We start from the raw sequence: 20,310 nt of genomic DNA, 5'->3' as shown, positions 1-20,310 counted from the left end.
GTCAGACACATCTGGATTTGAATCCAGTTCTGCTCTGGGCAGCTGTGGATCTGGACGGATTACTTCTTTGAACCTCAGTTTCCCCGTCTGTGAACGTCTAGCACGAATGCATCCCTAGGCTCTGCAGTGGGGGTGGGGGGTGGCCGGCCTCCGGGAAAGGCCAAGGTCAGCCCAGGAGGGCAGGGCCCGTCTGGGGCGGCTCCAAGCCAGAAGCGGCGTCCTCGCGGTCCAAGGCCAGGCCACTGCCCTGGCCTCCTGACGCCACCGCTGCCCCTTCTCCCCCTCCCTCCCTGCACCAGTCTGAAGCGCTATAACTCTCATAGCCCCTCACCGGCGCATGAACCCTCGCATTTCACCCAGAAGATGCTGTCAGCACCCCTTATACAAACAGCACGGTTGAGCTGCTGCCACGGGCAGGCTCCACGCTGGGCCCACGAGGCCATAGGCCAGGGGACACAGACGGACAGCCGCGGGCCAGCGCCCTCCACCGAAAGGCAGGTGGGAGGGCCGGGGCTTGGGGAGGGGTCAGGCAAGGTGTTCCTGAGGCAGCGGCCTTAGGCTGGGCCTTGGGGGGCCCCATGGCCCCCCCATCACCACTTCTCAAGTCCAGGTTCATTGTGGGTCCCCAGGGCCCAACTCACGCCCGGGGGTTGGGAGGGCCCAGTGAGTGTTCATGGAATAAATGCATGAGTGAGTGAATGAGACAGGGTGGAGAACTTTTCAGTATCCTTATATGCGACGCAGACTTCTTCCCAGGGAGAGGACTCAGCTCTGGGAGGTTACTTAGTCGGGCCTCTTAGGCGGTGATGGAAGCGCCAGGGGACGTTTGGTGACTGAAGGGTGGACAGTCCGCCTTGGCGAGCAGGCCTTCTTCCTCTCGCTCAAGAGGTGAGTGGGGCTCTCCCCAGTCTCCACGGCCCTCGCTGTGCTGTGTGGCCTCAGGCCACCCACTGACTCTCGGCCTCGGTCTTCCCACCCGTGAGATGGGGTTGTGACCGCAGTGTGCCCGGGGCGCGCACGGGGCTCTGTGGGCGGGAGGGTGAGCAGACACAGGGCTGCGCTCCTGCGGGCGCTCGGTCTGGGCTCTCTGGAGCCCCCAGGCTCCGGGGGCGGGCTCGTGGCGCACCCGGAGCAGGCAGCTCCCTTTCCTTCACTCTCCCGGGCACCCGGTGCCAGCTGTGCTGGCCGCCGGCACCCTCTTTAATTGTCCTGTCTGTCCCCACACCCGGAGTGGCCCGTCTGCCTGAGCGCAGTCATCGGGGCCCCCTAAAACCTGCGAACAGCTGGACTGTTGCCGTCAGAGAGCCTGGCGGGGCCTGGGCCAGCCCTTCCTTCCAGGGGAGGTGGATGAGAGAGACAGACAGAGACGGAGAGGCAGACGGGGTCGGGGGGAGGGGGGAAAGGAGAGAGATGGAGGGCGGGAGGCCCACAGACAGGGCGGGAGACAGAGAGAGACTACGGGCGGCCGGGGCGGAGGCGGGGTGGAGGCGGGGAAGGGAGGAGGGCGAGGCGGCCTGGGGAGAGGAGCCTGGCCACCGAGGGGTGGGCAGCCCCCCCAGAGCACACAGAAGCCTGGGCAGCTGCCGGAAGTGGGGAGACCCCCCGCAGCCCCCCAGCAGCCCCCTCCTCCCTGCCCCCAGCCCTGCCCCCGGCCGTGGAAAACCCCGACACTCTCTCCCGCTCCCCGGCAAACACACACGTGCCCCCCGACACCCTTCCTGCACGGTCACACACGCTCACCATCTCTCACGGCTGCACGCGCGCCCGCGCGCAACTCAGCCCCGCGTACACGTGGCTGCCCGGCGCGACCTGGGGCTCCCGTCTGCCGGGGAGGTGAGAACAGACCAGGCTGGCGCGTGCCTGGGACTCCGTCCCCTGAGGCTGCTGCTGCCGCGGCCCACAAGTACCCCTGAATCGCCCGGAGCGGTCCTGGGACCTCCTAGAGCTTCAGCAGGCTGGACGCTTGCCTGCAGGCGCTGCACAACCCCTGCCTCACAGCTGATTCTGCCTCCCCATCCCCCACTCATTCCGCAACCCAGACGGGCAGCCGGGGCCCCAGCCTTCGGAGAGCCTCCACCCAGGGTCTCTGCGTGGTGGGCCCCCTGCCCTGTGCGACCCGGCTGCTCCCTGTTGGTCCCCGTGTGACATGCAGCTCCCGGTTTCCGCCGGACACCAAAAGTCCACTCCCGAAAGGATCGTGGACGGAGGACCCGTGCACAGCCTCAGGGGATCCGGGGAGGGGCGGGCAGAGAGGGCCAAAGGAGCAGTGCCCGCATCCACGCTGAAGCCGTCCAGACGCGCACGCCCACCTGAGTGCACCGCTGCCGCGGTCCGTGCCTGGCCCGCCCCTCTCTGCCCTCTGCCAAGAATTGCCGGCTCGACCCCAGCCCACCGGCCCTCGGCCACCGACAGCTCAGAATATTCTGCCTCGGGCGGACGGGTGAGCGCTCTCGCTTCTGTTTTGAGTAATCATATCTGTGAAAACGGGAGTTGTAACACTTAAACCACATCCCCTGCAGCAAACAACTCAAGATGAGCAGTCAGTGAAGACGGTTCCCAGGGCTCGGCACCCCGAGGTCACAGGATAACGCAAGACTGTCATTTTGGTACACCCCCAGACTGCTTTCCTACATTGACTTCGTTAAACCGTACTTTTAATTTAGGTATAATTCACAAAACATAAAATTTGTCATTTTAAAGTACTGTACACAGTTCGGTGCTTTTTGACGTATTCACAAGGCTGTGCCACCATCACCACTGTCTAATTCTAGAACATTTTCATCACCCCCCAAAGAAGCCTTGTACCCATTAACACTCACCCGCCATTCCTCCCTCCCCCAGCCCCTGGCAACCACCAATCTACTCCTTGTTTCTATCGATTTGCCTATTGTGGACATTTCTGATAAATGGAATCACACAGTATGCGGCCGTGTCTAGCTTCTTTCACTGAGCATCAGGTTTTTGAGGTTCATGCATATCTTCATACACACCAGGATTCTGAGAGAATAATATTCCATTGCATGGCTATCCCACATTTTGTTTACCTAGTCATCTGGCAATGACTACTTGGGTTGTTTCAAACAAACTTTTTTTTTTGCGGTTCGCGGGCCTCTCACCGCTGTGGCCTCTCCCGTTGCGGAGCACAGGCTCTGGACGCGCAGGCTCAGCGGCCACGGCTCACGGGCCCAGCGGCTCCGCGGCACGTGGGATCCTCCCGGACCGGGGCACGAACCCGCGTCCCCTGCATCGGCGGGCGGACTCCCAACCACTGCGCCACCAGGGAAGCCCCTCAAACAAACTTTTAAGATACATTGTTCCAAAATTATTTTGGAAACCGTGTGCAGTTGACAACTCTCCTTTCTTATTTTCCCTCTTCTGAGGTTAAGTCCTTCCTGTGTTTAAATGTTTTTTCCTCTTAGGAAATAATGGTGACTCTAGAGGAAAGTCTTTATTTATTTATTTATTTTTTTGGCCTCGCCGCATGGCAAGGCGGCATGTGGGATCTTAGTTCCCCGGCCAGGGATCGAACCTGTGCCCCCTGCCGTGGAAGTGTGGAGTCTTAACCACTGGACCGTCAGGGAAGCCACTGGATGAAAGTCTTAAACAAAATGTCCTCGGTGGGAGAAAGAGAGTCAGCAGCCCTAAATGGACTCCCAAACCTTTTCTCCTCCCCTGATCTGGAAGGCACGGGGCTGATTAGCCTGAAGATCTTGTTCTGTCAGTGGCACCACTGATAGCTGACACGGGGTGCCTTCCCGTTTCATTAGAGTTTCCTTAACACGGTGTTTTCAGGAATCTGCATCTGGGTGGAGAAGGCCATTCCCAGCCTGGGGGGAAACAGACATTCTTTGTGCTTATCCTTGCACCCTGGAGGCTGGTCTGTGCAGGGCAGGGGCTGGGAGGAGGAGAGGCGATTATAGCCACTGAGTCACCGAGATGTGGGGAGGTCAGGCCTGCGCTGTCACCTGTGCGCCTTGTTCCCTGCCTGAGTCTTGCTGACTCAGAGTAACAAGAAAGGACAGTTGTCAACTGCATACTGTGCTCCCTGGATAAGCTTAGGTCCCAGGTATCTGGGCTCAGGCTGGAATGGTGAGAAGCTGATAAGGAAAGTAGCCCCATTGGATGTGTTGACAATTACATGTACATAGAGTTTATTATAAAAGCAATACAATAGAGCACCATCAACGTTTTTTTCGTTTTTTTTTTTTTTTTTTTTTTTTTTTTTTGCGGTATGCAGGCCTCTCACTGCTGTGGCCTCTCCCGTTGCGAAGCACAGGCTCCGGACGCGCAGGCTCAGCGGCCACGGCTCACGGGCCCAGCCGCTCTGCGGCACGTGGGATCTTCCCGGACCGGGGCACGAACCCGTGTCTCCTGCATCGGCAGGCGGATTCTCAACCACTGCGCCACCAGGGAAGCCCCTCAACGTTTTTTAAATAGGAAAAGAAAGGGGATTCCCTGGCGGTCCAGTGGTTAGGACTCCGCACTTCCACGGCAGGGGGCACAGGTTCGATCCCTGGTCAGGGAACTAAGACCCCACAAGCCGGGTGGCACGTCCAAACAATAAAATAAAAAATAAAAAATAAAATAAAATAGGAAAAGAAAGAAAAAATTCACCTCTAATCTCACCCCAGCAGGAGCACACTTATTTGCATTTTGATGAACTTTTAATTTGCCTAAGAGAAAAACAAGATTTTAAAAAAAAAACAGTTAAAAAAATTACAGGGCTTCCCTGGTGGCGCAGTGGTTGAGAGTCCGCCTGCCGATGCAGGGGACGCGGGTTCGTGCCCCGGTCCGGGAAGATCCCATATGCCGCGGAGCGGCTGCACCTGTGGGCCATCGCTGCTGGGACTGCGCGTCCGGAGCCTGTGCTCCGCAACGGGAGAGGCCACAACAGTGAGAGGCCCGCGTACCGCAAAAAAAAAAAAAAAAAAAAAAAAAAAATTTCAATAGCCTGATGTTGTGTAACCATCAACATTATTTATTTCCGCAACTGTTTCTATCATCCCAAACTAAAACTGTGACACACTGAATAATAACTCCCCACTCCTCCCTGCTCTCCACCCCACATAACCTCTATTCTACTTTTTGCCTCTGTGAATTTGTCTATTCTAGGTATCTCACGTAAGTAGAATCATACAGTATTTGCTCTTTTGTGTCTGGCTTATTTCACTTGGCATGGTGTTTTCAAGGTACATCCATTTTGTAGTATGTGTCAGAACTTCATTCTTTTTTATGGCTGAATAATATTCCATCATATGGATTGACCATGTTTTGTTTATTCATCTGCTGATGGACGCTTTGGCTGCTTCCATCTTTTTGGCTGTTGTGAATAATGCTGAACACTGGTATATAAGTATTTGTTTGATTCCTGCTTTCAGTTCTTTTGGGTACATACCTAGGAGTAGAATTGCTGGGTCATCTGGTAATTCTGTTTCACTTTCTGAGGAACTGCCAAACTGTTTTCCACAGCAGCTGCATGTCTAAAGGCCATTTAAAAAAAGTTATCTTTAATATTGTTAAGACATCAATACTACCCAAAGTGATCTATACAGAGTCAGTGCAATTCAAAAATCCCAATAACATTTATTATAGAAATAGAAAAATCCATCCTAAAATTCATATAGAATCTCACACTCCTTGAATAGTGAAAACAATCTTGAAAAAGAACAATGTTAGAAGTCTCATACTTCCTGATTTCAAAACTTATTATAAAACTCCAGTTATCAAAACAGAGTGGTAATGGCTTAAAGACAGACATGTAGACCAATGGAATAGAATAGAGAGCCGAGAAATAAAAACTTGAGTACATGGGCGAATGATTTTCAATAAGAGTGTCAAGAGCATCCAATGGGGAAAGGTCGTTTTTTGTTTTTTTTTGCTGTACGTGGGCCTCTCACTGTTGTGGCCTCTCCCGTTGCGGAGCACAGGCTCCGGATGCCCAGGCTCAGCGGCCATGGCTCACGGGGCCCAGCCGCTCTGCGGCATGTGGGATCTTCCCGGACCGGGGCACGAACCCGCGTCCCCTGCATCGGCAGGCGAACTCTCAACCACTGCACCACCAGGGAAGCCCCAGGACAGTCTTTTTAACAAACGGTGTTGGGAAAACTGAATATCCACATACAAATGAAAAAGTCGGACCATTATTTAACACCATATACAAAAATTAACTCAAAATGGATCTAAACATAGGCCTAAAAGTATAAAACGCTTAGAAGAGGACATTGGGGAAAAGCTTTATGACATTGGATTTGGCAGTGATTTCTTGGATATGACACCAAAAGCACAGACAACAAAAGAAAAAATAAAAAAATAAATAAAGAAAAAATAGGTACATTGGACTTTATCAAGATTAAAAACTTTTATGCATCAAAGGACACCATCAACAGAGTGAAAAGACAACGCATGGAACAGAAGAAAATATTTGCAGGTCATACATCTGATAAGAAATTAAAATCCAGACTATATAAAGAACTATTACAACTCAACAACCAAAAGTTCCCAAACAACTTGATGTAAAAAGAGGGAAAGGCCTTGGTGGGTTTGATCTTCAGGTCCCACCTGGCTCTGAGCACGCTGGCTTTTCCAGTCATGGAGGCTTCTCCAAGAAGGAGGCAGCTGGCAAGAAGGAAGCCTGGACTTTTCCAGCAGGCTGAGGGCACCTCGCCCTACCCTGGGCAATGGGCTGGAGGCTTTGAAAGAAGAGTGAGAACCCAGAGAGAGGCAGTGGGCTCCTGTGCCTGCCTCTCCTTGACGGGGCCTGGTTCCAGCTTCCCCTGGAGGACTCTGCCCGCCCCCAGCTGTGGGAATGGCTCTGTCACCCTGGCAGGGGAAGCAGCCCTGGGATCTGAGCAGCGCTCATCAGAGCCGGGTGGCTGCCTCAGCCTCCCTCCAATATGGGGTGCCAGCTCCCTGGGAAGCCATCTCTTCAACAGCAGGGACACCAGACAGGGGCCCTCAGTCCCCAGGTCGGGGCCAACGAGGAGCTCATTGGAGGTGAGAGAGACGTGAGGTCCTTCCTGAGGTCCCTTCTGGTTACTAGCACTTCAGGTTTAAGCCAAGAGGAGGGCTTGTTTCTTGGATTTGATGTCAAGAAAGTAGCAGGTGGTTTGGAGAGGTGCTTGGGATGGTCCACCCACAGACTTCTGCAGAGTACCCCTCTGCAGAGAGGCCTCCCTGGCCACGTGGCTACATTCCCCTCCTCCCTGTGGGTCCTTTGCTAGAATGATAGGTCCACTTGAGCAGCACTCTTGTCCTCTGCTCTTTCCTTAGTGGCTACAGCAGCACCTGGCGCATAGCAGGTGCTCGAGAAATACACACCTGAGGAATGAATGCATCCTGTGAAGGCAGTTTACTTTCAACAGTTTCTTCAGAGAGGCTGTATAACTCCTCTGAGAGCACACAGCCAGAAAGAGGCAGGGCTGCGATTTGAACCAGGCCTCTTTCCAGGAGTCAGAACCTGGGAGCCCACTGCCGGGGTGGGTGGTGTCTGCATGTGCTTCTCTCTGTGCAACGTGACAGGACATCCTGTCACATGCAGCCACACGCACACGGTCCCGGGAGCTGAGCCCTGGGATTGGCAGCAGGTTCTGTGCTGTCTTGGACGATGACGGCCTCCTCCTCTCTCCTGCTGAGGGTTTATTCCTCCAAGCCTGGCTTAAGCGACACCTCTTCTAGGAAGGCTTCCCTGGGTGTCCCCAAGTCCCCTTCCTCCTCCAGACAGTTCTAGAATCTTGTACTAAGTCCTGCTAGGGAGTCCGTCGTGGCGAATCACAAGTACAGCAGAAAGACTTGGGGCAGGTCTGCCTGGACTAGAATCTGGACTTGCCAGTAGCTGTGGGACCCTGAGCGTATCACTTGGCCCTCCCCCGGCCCCATCAGCGTGGCTCTCTCACCCGGACAGCAGAGACGCTAGTACCCTCTTGGCCAGGGCCGCCATAACACAGGACCACAGAGACAGGGTTTAAACAACAGAAACTCATGTTCTCACAGTTTTGGAGGCTGGAAGTCCAAGATCAAGGTGAAGGCAGGGCTGTTCTTCTGCAGCCTCTCTCCTCGGCTTGCAGATGGCTCTCTTCTCCCTGTGTCTCCATATCACCTCTCTGTGTGTGTGTCTGGGTCCTAATCTCCTCTTCTTCTTCTTTATTTTTTTTGTTTTTTTGTTTTGTGACGTGGGCCTCTCACTGCTGTGGCCTCTCCCGCCGCGGAGCACAGGCTCCAGACGCGCAGGCCCAGCGGGCACGGCTCACGGGCCCAGCCGCTCCGCGGTATGTGGGATCCTCCTGGACCGGGGCACGAACCCGCGTCCCCTGCATCGGCAGGCGGACTCCCAACCACTGCGCCACCAGGGAAGCCCGTAATCTCCTCTTCTTATGAGGACACCAGTCCTATTGGCTTAGTGCCCACCCTCATGACCTCATTTTAACTTGATCACCTCTTTAAAGGTCCATTTCCCAATACAGTCACATTCTGTGGTACAGGGCGGTAGGGCTGCAGCATCTGGATTTGGGGGAAACACAATTCAGCCCTTGGCATGGCCCCTAACCTGACCCTCGAATTCCCTACATAATGCCCCTGACAAGGGGTTTCCCTGCCTTGGCTTGCACACCTCCAGTGACAGGGAGCTCTGCACCTTCCCAGATGACAAGTGGTGATGGTGACTCCTAGCGGGTGGCCGCCCTCCTTCTGAGCAGCCCCGCGTGGAAGCGAATTCCTCTGGCCCTGGAGAAATGGAGAGGGCCATCTCACAGTCCTGAACAATTCAAAACAGGTTGGTTTCTCCCCAAACAGTGAGAGAGCTTGCTTGTTTTGGAAGACAAATTCAAAGGCAGAGACCTGTTGGTGGAGTTATCTGTGTTTTGTTATCTGCCTTGAGCAGATGTGCTTTGGAATACCCAAACAGCACGGATGCCTTGTTTGCACAGATAAATGGCGAGTCTGTACCCAAAGGAGGTTATAAAAAAGCCACCTTGGGAGGAGGGCATGGTTTTAGGGGCGGCCACTGCGAAACTGCAAGTTATTTTCTTCCCCACCCAGATAAGTTGGATTGTTCTTGTGTTATCCTAGCCAGATGGCAAAAGGCTGCCACCAGGGACGTTCTGATAGTTTTACACGATTCAGTTTGGCTTTAAAAATCCATTCTCAGAGCTCAGCAAATGAAGCAATTTTTTTTACCCTGATGTCATTCTATTTTTACTTAAAGTTTTTTCACATTATAAACATAATACATGTTTTTTGTAGATAGTACAACAAAGCATAAAACAAAAATTACCTTTCATTCCATCTCCCAGGAACAATTGCTGTTAACATTTTGATGCATTTCTTGCATTTCCCTCTCCCTCTCTCTCTTTCCCTCCCTCTCGTCAAAGAATACAAAAATTTTTAAAAAAAGACTGCATTGTATCTCCTATACCCATTAGATATGACAGATAGAGCAGTGAATGAGACAGACAAGGGCCCACCCTCTTGGAGCTCAATCTAGAGGGAGACAGAAAATAAACATATAAATGAACTTTCAGGCTGTCTCCAATTTTTCCTCTGTTGCAAACAATACTGCATTGAGCATTCTTACAGCCAAGGGACTGAATACACACATGCTGATTGCATAAAGATAACTTTCAAAAGGTGGAATTTAGGAGACAGCATGTTTTCCATTATAAAAAAACCCCCAAAACTGTGATGATCATCTGTATGCATATTTATATTAGTAGTATATGGTTATTACCTGATAAATACCTCCTCTGCCTGTAATTAGACAGTTTTCTATTATAGATCTGTAGATTCTCTGGATTAGAACACATTTTGCAGCTTTCCTGCCTCGGCTAACCCCTCACTCCTCTCCTTATGTAGCTTTACGTACCTCCAGGGACAGAGAGCTCATTCATTCCTCTGGCAGTTCATTCCATCTTTGCACGGCTCTGTCCTGGGACACGTCCCCCTGTGTTGAAATGAAATGGGTCCTCCTGGGCTTCCACCACTGACCGTGGTTTTCTTGAGACCATGCAGAGCAAATCCAGGCCTCATTCTTGCACCAACCCTGCTGAGCCCAAGGCTAGCTCCGCACAGCTCCCACCCCCTGCTGAAGGGCAGTACCTCTCCTGGAATTCCACCCAGGGATTGTCTCACCTCCTCCAGGGAGCCTTCCCTGACCAGCCCTCCCTTAAGAGCCCCATTCCCAGTCCCGCTCCTCTGGGGAAGCACTGGCCTCTTTTCCTGCCTGTCTCCTTCTCTTGCGGCTTCAGCTCCATCTGTGCCTATCCCCCGGCCCCTCCACTGCCCGGGAAGGGCTTAGAGGTGAAGTGGGGAAGATCAGATGATTAAGGACAGACGTATCAGGCAAGGACTCCTGCCTGTGTGCCCTGATCTCATTAACGCAGTAACTGATCCATTGACTCCCGGCCTCGCTGACTCATAGGTTGATTTCTCAATAGGGTGGTTGGTTTATTCATTCGTCCATCTAGTAAATCTTGACTGCGGCCTTTTTAAAATTTTTATTTATTTAATTTTAGTGAAGTATAGTTGATGTACAATGTGTTGATTTCTGCTATACAACAAAGTGATTCAGTTATACAAATATATATATTCTTTTTCATATTCTTTTCCAGTATGGCTGATCCCAGGATAGTAAATGCAGTTCCCTGTGCTCTACAGTAGGACCTTGTTGTTGACCCATTCTCTATACAATCGTTTGCATCCTCTCATCCCAAACTCCCCCTTCATCCCTCCCCCACGCCCCTCGCCCTCGGCAACCACAAGACTCTTCTCTATGTCTGCGAGTCTGTTTCTGCTTCGTAGGTAGGTTCATTTGTGTCATATTTTAGATTCGACTGTGGTCTTCTTGAGCCAGGCACTGTGCTGCGCTTTGGGGACGGGCCCGAACGAGACGGCTCTTTGATCCGTGAAGCTCACCCTCTCGAGGGACAAGACAGATGCTAAATACATGGGGACAGTCCAGCAGAGCCGCGAGACAGACAGCGGTCAACGGCGGCAGCTCCCGGCCCAAGGAGGAACCGCTTAAGCTCAGGCTGGCAGGCGACCGAGAGGCCGCCCCGCGAGGGTCAGAGGAACAGCCCGTGCAAAGGCCCGGCGTCCGAGTGGCCTCGGCATGTGCCAGGCTCCGAGGGAAGCCTGCCCCTGAGCGGGCTGACCGGCGGCCCTGCCGGAGGCACACGTGTTCTGCCCTTAACACATCACCCCCTAATTCCAAGGGGCTGCCAACGGGGAGGGGCCCTGTCTCCGGCCACACACAGTGCGCGTGTCTTCCTGGAAACTGGTAAAGGCGGCCTCCTCCCGGAGAGGCCGGAGGGGCGGGCGGCCGAGCTGAGGGAAGAACAGGGCCTCATTGTGAGCGTCCCACAGGCCGCCGTGGGCAAACAGAAGGCCCGAGTGTGTCCAGGGCGGGCAGGCGGGAGCTCAGACTTGCTCAGTGAGCCCTCAGTCTCCAGGCCAAGTGTGCGGCCAGGAAGAAACAGGTCTTTATTACAGGGAGGCCCCGCACAGCCTGAAATGGAGGACACGGCGGGCTGTCCATCAGCAACCTCCCCGAGGCTTCACAGGGGTGGGGGCTGGACACAGAGCCGCAGGCGGGTATAGACACAGCAAGTTTACACTTATGATCCACGGGGGGGGTTCACACACATGCACATACACACATGCACACACACACACGCACATACACAACACACACACGCACATACACGCACACACACAATGCACACACACAACGCACACACACAATACACACGCACACACACAATACACACGCGCGCGCGCGCACACACACACACGCCTGGCTCCTCTTCCCTCTGCTGCAGCAAAAAGAGAAGTGAAGTCTTCCCTCCCCTGAGCACAAGGAAGATAGAGGGAACAGTGAACAGGCTAGCGAAGAAACATAACCTGGCCTGAAACAGTTAATCAGCCTTGGTTTACTTTAACTGTTGCTAATTTGTAGCAACTAGATTTGTACTTTACAAAGCTAACCTCACTCCCTGACCCTGTGTAATTCACATTCGGCACCCATCACCCCTAACTCTGTGTGGGTTACATCCCGAGCCTCTCACCCCCTCACCTTATTATGTCCCGGCACTCACATTCTATACGCCCCTGTAAGAAATCACCCCCTATAGTTTTTGCATTTCAGAAACAAGGTCACCGGCCAATAAACCAGAGGCGAACGGACACAATTACCAGACTGCCGGACCCCAATTACCGGGGTGGCCTGACGCCAGCTATGACTGTTTTGAGACAATGCAAAGGAGAGGAAGAATGCAAGACCTTCGCTACTTTGCTCCTCATCACAGAGCCCGGACTGCGAGCCTCACGTGTAAAATCTTCCCTGATTCCCAAGGAGGGAGGGCACAGCTCTGGAGGCGCTAGCCTGCTGTGTCTTCCCTTCCGCCTGGCAGGAAAATAAAGCCACCTCTCTCCTCCTCCCAAACCCCTGGCTCTGCACTTCTGTTCGGCCTCGGCGCACAGGGGAGCCGATACTTTGGCAACAAGATGGGGGCTCGTCCGGGGTCTGCCGGCGGGCAGGCGGCCCCGCAGGGCCCCGCGGCTTGCTCGGAAGCTCGGGCATCTCTCTGCACGCCGGGCTCCTTCGGGAGCGCGGAGGGTCGGAGGATTGCTCTGAGGCCAGGTCGCCAGGGACCCCCTGCCGCAGGGCTGGGCCCCGTCACACCTGGCCTGCCGACTCGGCGGCGGAGAGGCCGACCTCGCAGCGGCCGAGGCTCCTTTTGCCTTGAGGACACGTCTCCTCTCTTGGCCGCGCCGGCCTGGACTTCCGCTCCGAGAAAACACTCAACATCGGAGGATCGTAAAGAGGGCGCGGGGAAGTCGCGACCCATCCGTCAGCACCTACGGTGAGTCTCCCGCACGGCGCTCCGTGCATGGCCTTTGACGGTCCCCTCAACGGGAACGTCTTCGGGGCACCAATCCGAGGGTTTCGTGCAAAGGGAAATCCTGGTGTGGAATATGCTCCCTGGAAAGGGAGATTCTGATGTAAGACGCCGCTTTGGGGCAACGGTCCAGGTCGAGGGGGACTCGGAAATCACGTTTGGGCGGGTCTCCGCCATCTGTCTCTCTTTTTCTTTTTTGAGCATCCCTTTGCTGTTTCCTTTTACGGTTTATGTTTTATGTGCGACTTCCAGCTGATGAGGTGAAGGTTTGTTTTGATTTGAGCGTGCCAATATCAAACGTCTGTTACCAGCTGCTCGAGCCAAAATGGGAAGAGCTTCCTCTAAGGTTCCACCCACCTGGGAACACTTAGGGAAAATTTTAAATGACTGGTCGACCTATAGCTATGATCCAATGACAAAGGAAAATGGCCTGAAAATGGGTCTCCTACAATTAGATCTTTATTGCCACAGGATGGGAAAAAGGGACTGAGGTTCCCTCATGTTCAGGGCTTTCTGCCCCTTTTATTATAATCCCGCTGTAGGTGGCTACGTAATCAAAAGCCTGAGGGATCAGAAAGAAGAGAAAAGAAACAAAACTCTCCTGACATTCTAAGTGATCCTCTTCTAACTTCTCCCACCTCTCAGGGGAGTGGGAAGGTTCCCCCCAGTCCTGCAAGTTCCCTCACTCCTCAGATTGTTCTGTTCAAACTCAGAGGGCACGGCACCTCCCCCGAGGGACCATGCCTGCCGGGACGACATTTTATCAGCCAGTCTGCTCCTGTTATCAGAGCCAATTTGAGCACCGTCTGGTTTAAATTGTAGCTGTGAAACCATGACCACAGAAAGAGAAAGATGATTTTTGACACTATGGCCACAATACTCTTTAGACCCTGGAGAAAATTGGTTAAAATAAAGCTTTTCTTAAAATTGCAAAACCAGTTGTTTTTGCATGTGCAATTAGAAAAAGCTAGCTTGTTAAAATACTTTTCTTCAAAATTCTGACCCTGAGAGAACAAAAAGTATGCCTAAGACAAAGCTTGAAGTTAACTGTTATCATGTCCTTGGGCTACAAACACAGCCCTCTTTGCCTGAGACTTCAGCCTTGGGTTAATTAGTAGAACTTCAAGCCAAGGGGAAAAAAAAAAAAAAGAGGCAAAGAGACATTTTAAATCTCAAGTGGAAACTATGAGATCTCTGTCTGTCTGTGTATGTCTCAGTATATGTTTCTGTCTTTGGATAATATTGCTGAGGTTAATTTGTAAATGAGCTCTATTTAATTGGCTTAAAAGAAAAGTAAGCGCTTACAAATCAAACAATTCTAAATACAAGAAAAATTAAACAAATTTCAGGTTCACGTGACCTGGGAAATATTCAATATTAAATTAATACCTGGTATTAATGTTTGTTTGTTAATCTAATTAATATAGACATGTCTTTAGAGCCATCAACATTAAGTATAATATTTTTATTGTGCCTAGGTTTAATATAAACTAAATAAGACTTATTATATCTGTTACAAATTTGTCAGCAATGAAGATAACTCGATGTGAAGAAACTTTTAAGAAAAAAAACTGCAAATGAGATAAGAGCTTTGGGTGAACTTTTTAGGAACACTTATGTTTTAGGAATATTTACTTAAGAATGATCTCTCCAGATATTTGACAACTTGAAAATTTAGAGTTGTGCTAAATTAAGTTAAAGGATGCTAAATAACTAGGCCATTTCCAAATAAAATAAGGTACTGAAACATTAATTACTGAACATTGGCTTCCTTGTACAGAGAAACAAAAGGTTTAGAACTATTAAAAAATGTATTTGGTGCCACACTGAGATATTTTCTATAAGAAAGCACATTCTTTAAATATTATTTGGATGTACGTTTACCAGTCTACAGAGTGCTGACATAAAGGACAGTTCATGGTTGCTTAAGAAAAGTAGGATGTGTGTTTTTAGTAAAGAAGCTATGAGGAATGGAATTGCATTTTATTAAAGGAAAAGGAAGTAGGTCTGATTTACACGTGGCTGTTACTGAATGGGAAAATAAAGTGATGGATACAGAAAGTGATAAAAAAGGTTTGTGGAAAGTGAACCCTGAGAAAAGAGTTTTATGCATGGTACAAGTTTTCTTAAGGTGTTGAACTGCCTTGGATGACAGATTTTAAGCTTCTTTACCTTTTAAGTGATCAGTTCCATATTTGCCTTAAAATCTTTTATTGTCACTTTGGGTAAGTGAAAAACAATTGTTTCACAGCAATGTACGATCTTATCTGACTGAGTGTTCTAAACCGTTTTGTTTTTTTGATAAAACTTCCCAAATCAAATTGTAATGAAGTTTCTCTGACCTCTAGCTAACTTTGGGGTGCTTCAAAGGGCCTCTGAAACATCCCAAAAAGAGATGTTACACTAATTAGGTTCATTTGGTATGTTAAAGTTACATGGGAAGTGTTGTCAAATGTGTAATAAATCTTCTTAGGTTGTATTGTATGGCAATTGTTACTAATATAGATGTTCTAGAAATTATATGGAGTTTCAAAAAAATTCTGATATGTCCTGGTAAAATGTTATCAGTCATAATTCTAGTTATTATCTTAAGCATCATATGTCACAACAGTAACCAAGTTACCTTGTAAATTACATTGTAATCAGATTTTTAAACTTGCCATAAGTCTTTTGTCATTAGAGACGTTTACAGTTTTACTCTGAAGCTTCTGCAAAGATGCTTCCTCTTCAAGAAGATTTATAAAAAGGACTTTTGGATAAATACAAGTTTCTGACTTTCAGACCATAATGCTAAACTGGATATAAAGAAGCTCTTCTCCTCAAGCTACTTACTGTTTACAACAATTTGGTAATTTACACCTACGGGTAAAATTAAAACATTTATCTCTCTATTTGCTCCCTCCAGAGACTGGAAACTCTTAGGTCCCCAGCACCTTTATCAGATAAATTAGGAAGGCTACCTCACTAACAGGTACAGAAATCTCAAGGTATTTTCGGGACCTTGAAAAGGGAGGAATTCACCTACATCTGGTAAGTGAAATCTGTGACAAGCCTGTGGTGTGACTTTCCTGAGAGGTCTTTGAAAAGTTCAGTCTGAGACTCCTTATAAAAGTTTCCACAAGCAAAAAGCCTATATGATCCATTACAGTTATATAAATCATCAGGCCAAGTTTATTGAGACCAGACTGAAATTTGGTTCTCTCTCTCTGTTAAGAGAACAAAGTTTTCTTGGGATGCTGCTTTAATAACAGACTATGTAAATTTCTTTGCCTTTAAGTGATTTACATTTGCTTTTAAAATCTTTTGTTACTTAGGTAAAGTAAATAAGTATTATTTCACAATGATCTATGAAGATCATGGCACGCGTAGTAGATAAAATTCATTCTGCTTCTACAAAAATTAACCTCTCATTGTCAGACTTTTGCCATCCTGATGTCCTTAAAACATGGTAACAGTCTACTCCTAAATCAGGGAATTTAGAATGGGTAAGCAATAGCTGTCAATCAAACAGTCAGGGCTATGGCCGCTTGGCTTTTTCCGGCTCCCTGATAAACCTCATTTTTTATTTGATGGGATAAAGCCTTCCCTGGTTGCGGGGTTAATGCCCTCACAATGAAGAAAAAAAATTATGCTTTACTGAATATTAAATTCTAGTTTTGTTAATTAAGGTCTGTGTTTACCAAGACTCGCTTCCCAGATAGTTCCTTGCAGTTATGTTATATTGCTAAAAAGTTTAACTGAATTATTAAAGGCCACGCTAAGTTTGTTTCTAAGGCTTATCTCAGTAATGTTTCTTTGGATGAAGATCAGATAGATGCCCCACGACCTACAACCAGGGGATTATTCACAGTGGAAAAGACATCGTTTAAAGGACTATCTCCAAACTGGATGGAAGGACCCTTACCAGGTACTCGTAACTAGCTCATACACAGTAAAACTAAAGGGAATTAACTCTTGGATTAATTTCCACTCACAAAGGGCCCCTGCACTGGACTGGCCTATAGAGAGGGTGGCTGACCTCAAAGTCACCTTAAAACAACGCTCAAACAGAGGAGAAACTACACTCATACCAGGATGAGAAAAAGACAACATCAGAAGTAGACAGCCTACCCAAGATCCTGGACCTGACTCGTATGCTCATTTATAATGTTTTCTTGACTTCTTGGACCTTTGCATATGAATCAAGTGTTTTTCTATCATAGTCACGATGCTATGCTAGTTTTAAAAATCAATCCAATTGTTGGGTTTGTGGCCAGTTACCTATGTCTAGTACTTCTGGGTTACCTGAGTGGATTTCTCCACTCCAAGGCTCTAATTGGCTGACTCTTAGGAAATTTATCTTAAAAGGAAAATTATAGTCATGTTCAGGCCACTATTGATATGACGAGATGAGATTCCCTCACCTGACCAATTAATAGTACCTGCTCTGACCCTGACCATAAATATGAATTTTCCTCTATTACTCAAAGTTCAAGCAAAATTTCAGCCAAGGAATAAAACCTCCCACAATTATGGGATGGATTTATGTAATTAACACCAGGCTATGGTAATTTAAGGTTAAAGCCGCCTCTAAAGGCTGGGAACAATTAAATTATACTAAGGATAATCAGTCTAGTAACACTAAAAAACTGGACTGAGTACCTTATGGACAATGCCAATATATAATTTCCCTGAAGAATAGGGACTCGTACTGAACAGACTAAGTCGGATGACCTGGGATATACTGGGCTGCCCCTAATGGAAGTTCTTGGCTGAATTTTTTTTTTTTTTTTAAGCATCAGACATTTATTTCTCTCAGCTCTGGAGGCTGGACATCCAAGATCAAGGTGCTGGCAGATTTGGTGTCTGGTGAGGGCCCTTTTCTCCTGGCTTGTAGACGGCCACCTTCTTCCTGGTGTCCTCACATGGTGGAGAGACCTTGGCTGAATTCTTACTTATGACTTTATTAATCCTGCCCGCTATGTTATTTGTATTTTGCCTATTTCCAAAAGAAATTCTTGTTTCTTATGTTACCAAATGTGTGACTGAGCCTCTGATAAAATGATGATATATAGTTCCATATGAGATCAATGATTGCAATAGTCTAAGTCTAGATATAAGAAGAAGCAACAAGAGGAAATATTGTTCTGGACCATAAGATACTAGGAAGACAGGTGGTCCAGAGACTTTTGGATACTAGTAAAGGCCTAGTCCAGTAATAGCCCATGGAATGGCCTATCAGCAAAATCTTCACCAGACCTGGGAAAGAGCATCCCTAACACCATGGGACAAAATGGTCAGGAAATGCTCCAAACCATGGTTGAAATTATGACCATAAAGGCGCCCTGCTGACTGAAAACTGACACTTGCCGTCTACTTCTACAAGGATTCAATCATGAGCTGTTGTAGCTGGTGACCTTCAACACCCTCTCCAAGGACTTCAGGGTGGAGAGCTGAAATGAGGGACTCGGTGCTCTGGGAAAAACTGACAGGACAGGCCTTCAGAGAGTTAAATAATCTCAGGAGAAGATTTTACGAGCCCCAATTCTTGCATCTTCTCATACCCAGAGAAACACTGACATCATTAACGGTGACACTGGTGTGATTTTAGGCAAGTCCTTCTATTGCTAAGAACTTGAGTTTTCTGACCTGTTTTAGATATGGGATGCCACCGGCCAATTTCAAAACAACGTCTGCTGACAGCTGGTAACTGCAACCTTACTTCTTAAGGGTCTCCTCTTGTAGCTATTACACTTTTAGATGATAAAATTGCTTTAGATCGATCATATGTTAACAAAAAGAGAAAACATATATGTAGTGAACAATAGCTCCTGTTATTTATATGTGAATACCACATCAAAGGTTAAAACCTACTTTGATGAAACTAGATAACCAGCTACCTGGTTACAAGTCTCCCCAAAGCACCAGGCCTAGACTGGGTTTCAGGCTTATTCTCCTAAAAAGAAATGAGATCTATTTTGTCTGTTAATGTTTAGGTTGTCACGCCTCCAAATACTTCTAACAGGGTCTGTTACACCTACATCAATCACACTAGGCTAATAGAAGAGGACATAAAATTATATATATCACCAAATGGCTCCATTCCTTTAGAAAGGGTAACCCACGCGCTGACTCTATCTAGATCACGATCAAAATTACTACCAAACGTGACAGGGCTCTTCATCCTGCCTGGGCCCCCAGCTACAATAATTCCTCTGTTAAGCTTTGGCCTCTGTTTTTTAAAACTATTTGCTAAGTTCTGTCTCTTCCAGATTACAATAGGTTCACATCAAGATAATGATGATGCAAAGATTCCAGCCATTTCTCAGAACAGATCCGGCCAAAACAACACAAGTCACCCTGGGGCCCTTAATCAGACATGGTGAGAGCTCTGTGACCCCAACAAGGTAGGGTCTACGAACCCCTTGCCAGCCTGAGGAAGCTGCAGAAGACAGACCGTCGTCCCTCATCCTCCCAGTAAAGATTTCTTGGGGTTCACGTCTCTCAAGGGGGATTTGAAATAGGAGATAGATGGGCCCCTGGGCCGGACAGCTGGTGTTTGTCAAGGGGAGCAAAACTGAAGTTTTGTCCTCAGCCAGACAAGAACGACGCCCGTTTCCTTTCCTCCATTGATATGGAGGGAATGAACTAGCAGTGGGGAATTTGTTGCAGCAAAAAGAGAAGTGAAGTCTTCCCTCCCCTGAGCACAAGGAAAATAAAGGGAACAGTGAACAGGCTAGTGAAGAAACATAACCTGGCCTGAAACAGTTAACCAGCCTTGGTTTACTTTAACTGTTGCTAATTTGTAGCAACTAGATTTGTACTTTACAAAGCTAACCTCACTCCCTGACCCTGTGTAATTCACATTCGGTACCCATCACCCCTAACTCTGTGTGGGTTACATCCCGAGCCTCTCACCCCCTCACCTTATTATGTCCCGGCACTCACATTCTATACGCCCCGTAAGAAATCACCCCCTATAGTTTTTGCATTTCAGAAACAAGGTCACCGGCCAATAAACCAGAGGCGAACGGACACAATTACCAGACTGCCGGACCCCAATTACCGGGGTGGCCTGACGCCAGCTATGACTGTTTTGAAACAATGCAAAGGAGAGGAAGAATGCAAGAACTTCACTACTTTGCTCCTCATCACAGAGCCCGGACTGCGAGCCTCACATATAAAATCTTCCCTGGGGCTTCCCTGGTGGCGCAGCGGTTGAGAGTCCGCCTGCCGATGCAGGGGACACGGGTTCGTGCCCCGGTCTGGGAAGATCCCACGTGCCGCGGAGCGGCCGGGGCCGTGAGCCATGGCCGCCGAGCCTGCGCGTCCGGAGCCTGTGCTCCGCAACGGGAGAGGCCACAACAGTGAGAGGTCCGCGAACCACACACACAAAAAACAAACAAATAAAATCTTCCCTGATTCCCAAGGAGGGCGGGCA

At 49.0% G+C, this 20,310-nt stretch overlaps 1 long non-coding RNA gene across 1 annotated transcript in view; it reads right to left on the bottom strand.

The window, feature by feature from the left end:
• LOC136794405 (uncharacterized) overlaps positions 1 to 5,479 on the bottom strand; it is a 39,137-nt gene extending 33,658 nt beyond the window's left edge. The window contains exon 1 of the long non-coding RNA XR_010841155.1: positions 5,396 to 5,479. This is a non-coding gene — a long non-coding RNA (uncharacterized lncRNA). The remainder of the gene's footprint in view (positions 1 to 5,395) is intronic.
• Between the last annotated feature and the right edge of the window lie 14,831 nt (positions 5,480 to 20,310).

This window comes from Kogia breviceps, chromosome 6 (assembly GCF_026419965.1).
Source record: "Kogia breviceps isolate mKogBre1 chromosome 6, mKogBre1 haplotype 1, whole genome shotgun sequence".
Classification (NCBI taxonomy): domain Eukaryota; kingdom Metazoa; phylum Chordata; class Mammalia; order Artiodactyla; family Physeteridae; genus Kogia; species Kogia breviceps.
Note: the sequence above shows the minus strand (reverse complement) of the source record. Positions and strands in the feature narration are given on the sequence as shown.